At 41.0% G+C, this 7,673-nt stretch overlaps 1 pseudogene; it reads left to right on the top strand.

Moving 5' to 3' along the window:
• Positions 1–1,032: 1,032 nt before the first annotated feature.
• On the top strand, positions 1,033–2,310 carry LOC149165422 (basic endochitinase-like; annotated as a pseudogene).
• The last annotated feature ends 5,363 nt before the right edge of the window (positions 2,311–7,673 follow it).

Below are 7,673 nucleotides of genomic sequence, written 5' to 3'. Positions count from 1 at the left end.
ATGGTCACACCGAACCGTAAATGCCACGGTTACGGGTATCTCCCGCCATTTTAATATAATAAAACAATGGTAGGTTTAACCGGGATTCGAATCACTGATTATTTTCAAAATAAAAGGTAGTATGTACAAATCGAAAGAGTTCCACAGAAGGACAAAAGGGCGGCGAGAAAACACCAAGGCAGAGATAGACCGGCTCCGATACCAAATGTTAGAAAAATTATAACAGCGATTCTGCATGCGGAATAAACTCAAAGAATCATTAAAACTTAATGCCCAGGGATACGAATTACCTCCAGCCATTGGTGAAACTCTTGATGCAACTTCTTTCTGAAAAAACCACGCTCCAGCTGCCCAAGCAAAAAGAAAAGAATGCAGAAAATCTGAAGGCACTTCCAAGCTCTGCTATCTCAGCTAGATGGTGTGAAAAATTGAAGGGGATTGAGATGCAAGCTTGGAGACCAAACAGATGAATTTATAGCTAAGCTTCCATCAAGCTTCTGATAGCTATGTGTGAGATGTCCCACAAATCAAGGCAGAGAACTCCATATGGGAGTAATGGACCACTTCAGTAGCTCCCAACAATAAATTTATTAACTGCAGTTGATTTCCTTAACTTAAGGAAACTACTGCAGTTGGTTTCCATAAGTTAAGGAAAGACTGCAGTTTAAATTCCATAATTGTAGGCAGCAATTGTGCATAAACTAATGGAGCTTAACATCTTTTTCATTTTATAGGTCAAGAAAAAAAATAGAGTTTTAGAGGACAGAGATATTTGTTCCGAACCACTCCAGATTGTATGATGTTCTTTGGTTTGGCTTTTACACGGAGATTCGAATTAAAAGCTTTAATGAAATCCAATTTTCGAGCTTTTCTCTTCCTTGCTATCCCAGGAGGATTGTAGGCTGGGTAGTAGCACACATCCACATCTGTTGGGTTGGTTTAGGTGCAGAAGATGGGAATGCAAGCTGAGCAGCAGATGGTTCAAGTAAATTGCAATTAATGTATTGCTGACATAGAGCAAGTGTCTAAAATATGAAATTGATGAAGTTCTTTGTGATGGTGATCGCCTTGATTTCAATGACGATGATGAATTTGTATTTTGTATCTGTGGATCAAGATTGTGGAGAGCAAGCAGGTGGAGCACTCCGTCAGGATGACTTGTGCTGCAGCATATGGGGATGGTGTGGCAACACGGAGGCCTATTGCGGGCAGGGTTGCCAAAGCCAATGCAAAATATTGAGTCCTACGCCTCCCTCACCCACACCTCCCTCACAGTCTCCTCCCTCACCTTCTACTCATGGTGGACAGGCAGTTGCATCTATCATCACTGAAAGCATTTTCAATGAGTTATTGAAGCACAGAAACGTCGACGTTTGCATGGCACGAGGATTCTACACCTACTCTACCTTCATTACGGTTGCCAATGATTTTCCTGGCTTCGGCACCACCGGCAATCTCGCTACTCGGAAAAGAGAGCTCGCTGCTTTCTTTGGACAATCCTCCCACGAAACCACAGGTCATATTTCATCTCTACTACTTGTGCTTTCCCTCTGTGATCTTACTTGGTTTTACATCTCATTTTCTATGAAATATTGCTAAACAGGCGAATGGGCGATGACCCCTCCCGACCAATACTCGTGCGGTTGTTGTTTAAAGAAGAGGTAGGCGATCCTCCAAGTTATTGTGATGAAACCATCCAATGGCCCGATGCACTTGGAAAGAGCTACTATGGACGAGGGCCCCTTCAATTATCATGGTCACTGGTTTCTATATCTTCAGTGTCTATATCTCCCAATTTTAATTCCTCTAATTGTATTCTTCACAGACACACTCAAAAAAGTATCCGTATCAAATTTAACCTTCATGCGCCATTTGTTCAATTTGCTTTGTATTATTTAGGAATTTCAACTATGCAGCGACCGGGGAGGCAATCAGATTCAAAGGCATAAACAACCCTGACATCGTTGGTAACAATCCCACGGTCACGTTTAAGACGGCGATGTGGTTATGGATGACCGCACAACCTCCAAAGCCTTCTTGCCACGACGAATGACCGGGAAATGGAGTCCGTCCGGCAGCGACAAGGCCGCCTTGCAAACTGTGGGATATGGAATGGTTACCAACATCATTAATGGTGGGTTGGAGTGTGGGAAAGGAAACGTCAAGGAGAAGGAGAATCGCATTGGATTTTACAAAATATTCTATGACATTCTCCGGGTGAGCTACGGATCAAACTTGGACAGCAACAACTAGAGGGATTTCGGCTCTACAGTTTAACCTTAACCTCGTCTTATCAAAACTGTGGTTTGAACATTGTTCATAAATCTGAGATTTGGAATCTAAGCAGTTCGATTTGTAAATACACACTGTTGGTATCATCCTAAGACCCTTTTTCCTTCCCAGTTTCACATCATTTATCCATACATTTTCATCATTTATCCCTCAAAATCCTTGAATATTGATTATTAATCGTTCTATAGTTATTAAATTGCATAAGAATTAATTTAGGGGTTTTATGTTCCAGAATTAGAGGTTTTTGATGACTTGACTACAGGAAGTACCCACAACCTATAATGAGTTTACCGTTTGACATGTGGCGCAGCGGACGAGCGAGAACGAAAAGCATGGGCAAAAAGTGGAATGTCCAAGGATGGACAAACACCTATCTTCCATCCAAATCGAGCCTCCTATGCATGCGGTCAACTTCAGTCAAAGCAGGGTACTCTGGCGCATAAAAGCAGCAACAACATTGTTCTATTTTCATTTTGATTTTTGTTCTTTTTGAAACTTATGGTATGGAAACATTTTGCAAAAAGCTATGTAAAAACGCGGCAACAGCAATATGTACATTCACTGCATCGATGACATGGCTGTATGTACGCATGTGTAAATACAGTTAGTTCAATGTTTTGAAGGTTAATTAATCAGTGGTTGAAACATTTGCTCAGAACAGAGTTTAGTTAATACACAGAACTGTTTACAGTCCCAACGTGTGTTCACTCTTTTGCATTGGTTGATTGCTGAACGGTGGTAGTCGGTATACCCTTAGGCGCGGACGGGCCCTGCGTCCTTTGTTTGGTATACTGCTCTTCGTTTTGTTACATTTCATTTCAGTTTATATATATATATGTTTGCACAGCGTTGTATTAGTTTCAATCTATATGCTTACACAGCGTTGTATTGGTTTCGATTTATGTATCACACAGGTTGCATCATAGTTTCGATTTACATAACTGTTGATTCACATAGCATATACGCTGCAGTCATATGAGCTTTCGATTCCTTTATGTTTTGAGTTTCATTACATGTATATGGTGTGCGCATCCGAAGGGTTTATTGCTATGTTGAATGGCCAGCACTAGGATCTGGAACGAGAATCTTGTAAGGGATTTGGTCCTTGTGTGATTTACAGATGCATGCTCATAAACTCTGCCTCATTTCATAGTCTATTCATGTTCTTTTTATATAGTTTTATAGTGTAAATATCTTGCATGCTGTGTGTGTTTGCTAAGCAAAGGTTTTCTGAGTGATACCTCTGTAAGGGGGTTGGAATCATTGCCACAATCATGCACAGTCTTTGGATTCACAGTTTGCTTTGATAGATGCATGTCATAACCAACATTGTAGTCAGATACATCAGTAGGGTAATCTAGGTGTGTGAAGGATAGGCTGCATATAACGGTCTTCCGTAAAGAAGCCTTGCAATTTACCTCATAATCACCTGGGCGGTAATTCTTTATGTCTATATATTTTAGACCACGCCTCTAAGCTTACGCACCTCGGTCGATATTAAATATAGAGTCCAGTCTAGCACCCTAGCTGGAACCACTACATTTTGGCGCCGTTGCCGGGGAGGCGTACGTGAAGAATTCAAACAAAAAGAAAAAAATTTCAATACACAAAAACAACCAAAAACACAGTTAGAATCATGTTCATATATGCCTAGACTTAGGGACAATCAAGGGAGATTTGTGAAACCCCCCCACCATCTTAACACTAATCCATCATCATCAGGAGCAGACTCAACACCAACTGAGGAGGATATTCAAACATTAGCTGAGAAATTTTATTCAGGACAGCACATTACTCTTGCTGAGAGAGAAATTCTGTTTGCACATAAATCACAGCAGCAACCTTTTCCTAAATCTTCTACCCAAGGGAAAAGTAGCACCATTACCAAGCAATATTCCTTCCTCTCTTTTCCACCAAGAGACACTAAGAGACCAAGCAAAATGGCTGAGGAGGGATCTGGATCAGTTCCCCATCAAGAGGAAGAGGAATCCACTTTTAAATTCCCTATACAAGAACCACAGGAGGATGAGGAGATTAAAATGAAAAATATACCCCCATCCGTGTTACCCAATTTCTATGGTATGGCATCAGAGGATCCAGACTCATTCTTGTTTGAGTTCGACATTGTGTGTCGCACTTATGGATATACTGATGATGCTCACAGACTGAGATTGTTTCCAGCCACATTAAAGGCAGCAGCCTTGAAATGGTTTATGGGGCTAGGGGAACATGCCATAGTAGATTGGGATGGCATGAGGAGGATATTTCTGAGGAAATATCAGCCTTATTGCAGATCCAAAGACTCTAAAGATGACATCTTTAGAATGAGTCAGCAGGAGGATGAAACCTTAGAACAATATCTAGAACGGTTTGTTTATAACTTGCAAAAATCTAAACACCGAACAATGCCTCCTGATCTAGTTCGCACAATCTTTTTGAAAGGTATCAGGGAATAATACATGGATGATCTCAACTTAATGGGCAAAGGTGATATCTCTGCCCTACCCTTTGAAGAAATAGCTGAACTGTGTGAAAAATATTCAAGAAGTAAAGCCAAAATGGGAAAGAGGACCTTGTCATCTAGGGTCATAAAAACTGCCTCTGCTAGTGTCACCCGGGCTGAAATTGGTAATCTTTTAGAAGAGTGCAAAACAGATTTGTTGAGTACTCTAGGAAACCAAATTGATACCTTAAAAGCCAAAAAGAAACAAGAGGAAGAAGACAATATAATGGCTATTTTCTGCCCCAAGTGTCGCAAGAAGCATGCATTAAAAGACTGTCCTCTAGACAATATACAAGTATGTGCTTTCAGTACTGAGCATCATGATATATTTAACTGTCCTAAAGTTAAAATTGTGCAGAACTGTAACATGGCAGCCAACACAGAGATGGAGAACGTGTACTACATGGGTGCAAAGCGACCATGGCAACCAAGGCAAGCACCCCAAGGTATGTTTCCTAATCAAAATATGCAATTTCCTATGAATGATCAGATGTATGCACAAAACTCATGGAATATACCTATGCCATGGCAGCATGGAAACCAATCACAAAATCAATGGAGACCATCTCAACAGTATCCCCAATCCTACCATCAGTATCCTCAATCATACCCACCTTACTCATATCAGCAGTACCAACAGCCATATCCATCACATTCACAGCCATATTAGCAGCACCCTCAGCCAGTTGTTTATCAGCCCCAACATTCTCAACAAACTTTGCCTGCTCCTCCACAAATAAATGTCCCACAACTTCAATTTCCAACTAATTCACAACCTCCCAGACCCACACAAATACCTGCTCAAATTGTCCCGAATCCGAACAATAGAGTAGAGAGGCCAGCTTATAATGTAGAGGAAGGAACTTCCTACTCCACACTGCCTTTACAAAACATTAATCTGAGGTCTGGTAGGGTGCTCCAAAAGGATTCTCCAATAACAGATCAGCAAGGAGAAAACTTAGAAAAAGAAAATGAAATGACAACTCAAACACAACCAAGAAGTGAAACCAGAGACAAACAAATGCAGTCACTGCAACCACCTTTTCCGGATCGTTTGGTCCAAGTCAAACCACCATTGCCTCCACCACAATTTGATGCCTTGGATGAACTTAAAAATGTCTACATAAAAATCCCTTTGCTGCAAGCTATAAAGGACATTCCTATTTACACCAAAGCCATCAAAGATATGTGTCTAAAGAAACCTGCTAGGAAGAGGATTGATCCTCAGACCATTCATGTTCTAGGAAATTTAGCAGGCCTTATGACCAATACCATCTCCATGGAGAAGTATGTTGATCCGGGCATTCCAAAAGTGACCACCACATTAACAACATACGGATCCCAAACACTTTGATAGATCTTGGAGCTGCAATTAATGTCATGACCCTTGAAACTATGAGAACACTCCAGCTTGTGAATTTGCAACATACCACAATTGTTCTTGAGCTAGCTGATAGGTCCAAAGTCATTCCTGAGGGGATTTTGGAAGATATCATTGTTTCACTGGACTCTTGGGAGTATCTGGTGGATTTCCTAGTCCTTCAACCCAAATCCAATCTAGGAGGACATCCTATCATTCTAGGCAGACCATGGTTAGCGACTGCTGATGCATTTATTGGATGCCGATCAGGTAACATGATTATCTCTAGAGGGACCAAAAGGAAACAGCTCATCCTCTATCCATCAGCACAATCACCTGCAGTCACACATAACTTGTGGCTTGATGACAAATTTAATGACAAAGAGGAGGTACAATCTGTTTTTAGCATTGACCAGATCTATGATTTCCATGAAGATAATACTGATTTGGTAGAATTATTTCTCTCACAGCCTGATATATCTGAAAACTTGAGAAATGAACAGTATAATGCTGCAGATGTACTTCTAGCTCAAAACTTTCAAGAAACATGCACTATCCACTCCTTGCAATCTACATTTCATGACATCTTTCCAGTTCAATCCATCACCAATACTCAGAGTCAAGTCATAGAGATCAGTCCGGGCAAAACTTTGAACATAGGCAACCACCTAGACTCATCTCAACAAGAAAAATTGATTAGACTCTTGACAAAGTACCAAAAAGCCTTTGCATGGGATTACACTGACATGCATGGGATTCACCCCGACACATGCACTCACCACATTTACACTGATAGCACCATTAAACCGGTGAGGCAACCGCAACGAAGAATGAACCCCATGCTCCAAGACATTGTCAGAGAAGAGTTGCAAAAACTCTTGAGAGTCAACTTTATATATCCTATTTCTGACAGTCAGTGGGTATCCCCATTGGTTATTGTGCCTAAGAAGAATGGAAAGTGGCATATCTGTGTTGACTACAGACAGTTGAACAAAGCCACACTTAAAGACTACTTTCCACTGCCATTCATTGACCAAGTGTTAGACACCCTAGCCGGCAAATCATCGTTTTCCTTTCTTGACGGTTTCAGTGGCTACAACCAGATCCGGATTGCCTCTGAAGACCAGGACAAAACCACCTTCACCTGTCCTTGGGGCACCTATGCCTACAATGTTTTGCCATTTGGACTTTGTAACGCTCCAGCTACATTTCAGCGAGCTGTGTTAGCTATCTTTGCTGATTTGATTCATGATTGTGTTGAAGTGTATATGGATGATTTTTCAGTATATGGCAATTCTTTTGAACATGCATTAGAAAATATAGAAAGAGTTTTGAAAAGGTGTATTGAAGCTAACCTGTCCCTCAGCCACGAAAAGTGCTTCATGATGCTAAATGAAGGGATAGTGTTGGGCCATTATATCTCTTTTCAAGGCATCCAGGTTGACCCAGCCAAGATACAGATTATTGCCGATTTGCCTATTCCACAGAACCAGAGAGAGGTAAGAAGTTTTCTTGGGT

The sequence above is a fragment of the Pinus tabuliformis genome, chromosome 5_1, assembly GCF_031772625.1.
Source record: "Pinus tabuliformis cultivar Carrire ecotype Pingquan chromosome 5_1, CPIR1, whole genome shotgun sequence".
In the NCBI taxonomy this organism is placed as follows: Eukaryota; Viridiplantae; Streptophyta; class Pinopsida; order Pinales; family Pinaceae; genus Pinus; species Pinus tabuliformis.
This window is presented reverse-complemented; position numbering and strand designations above follow the sequence as displayed.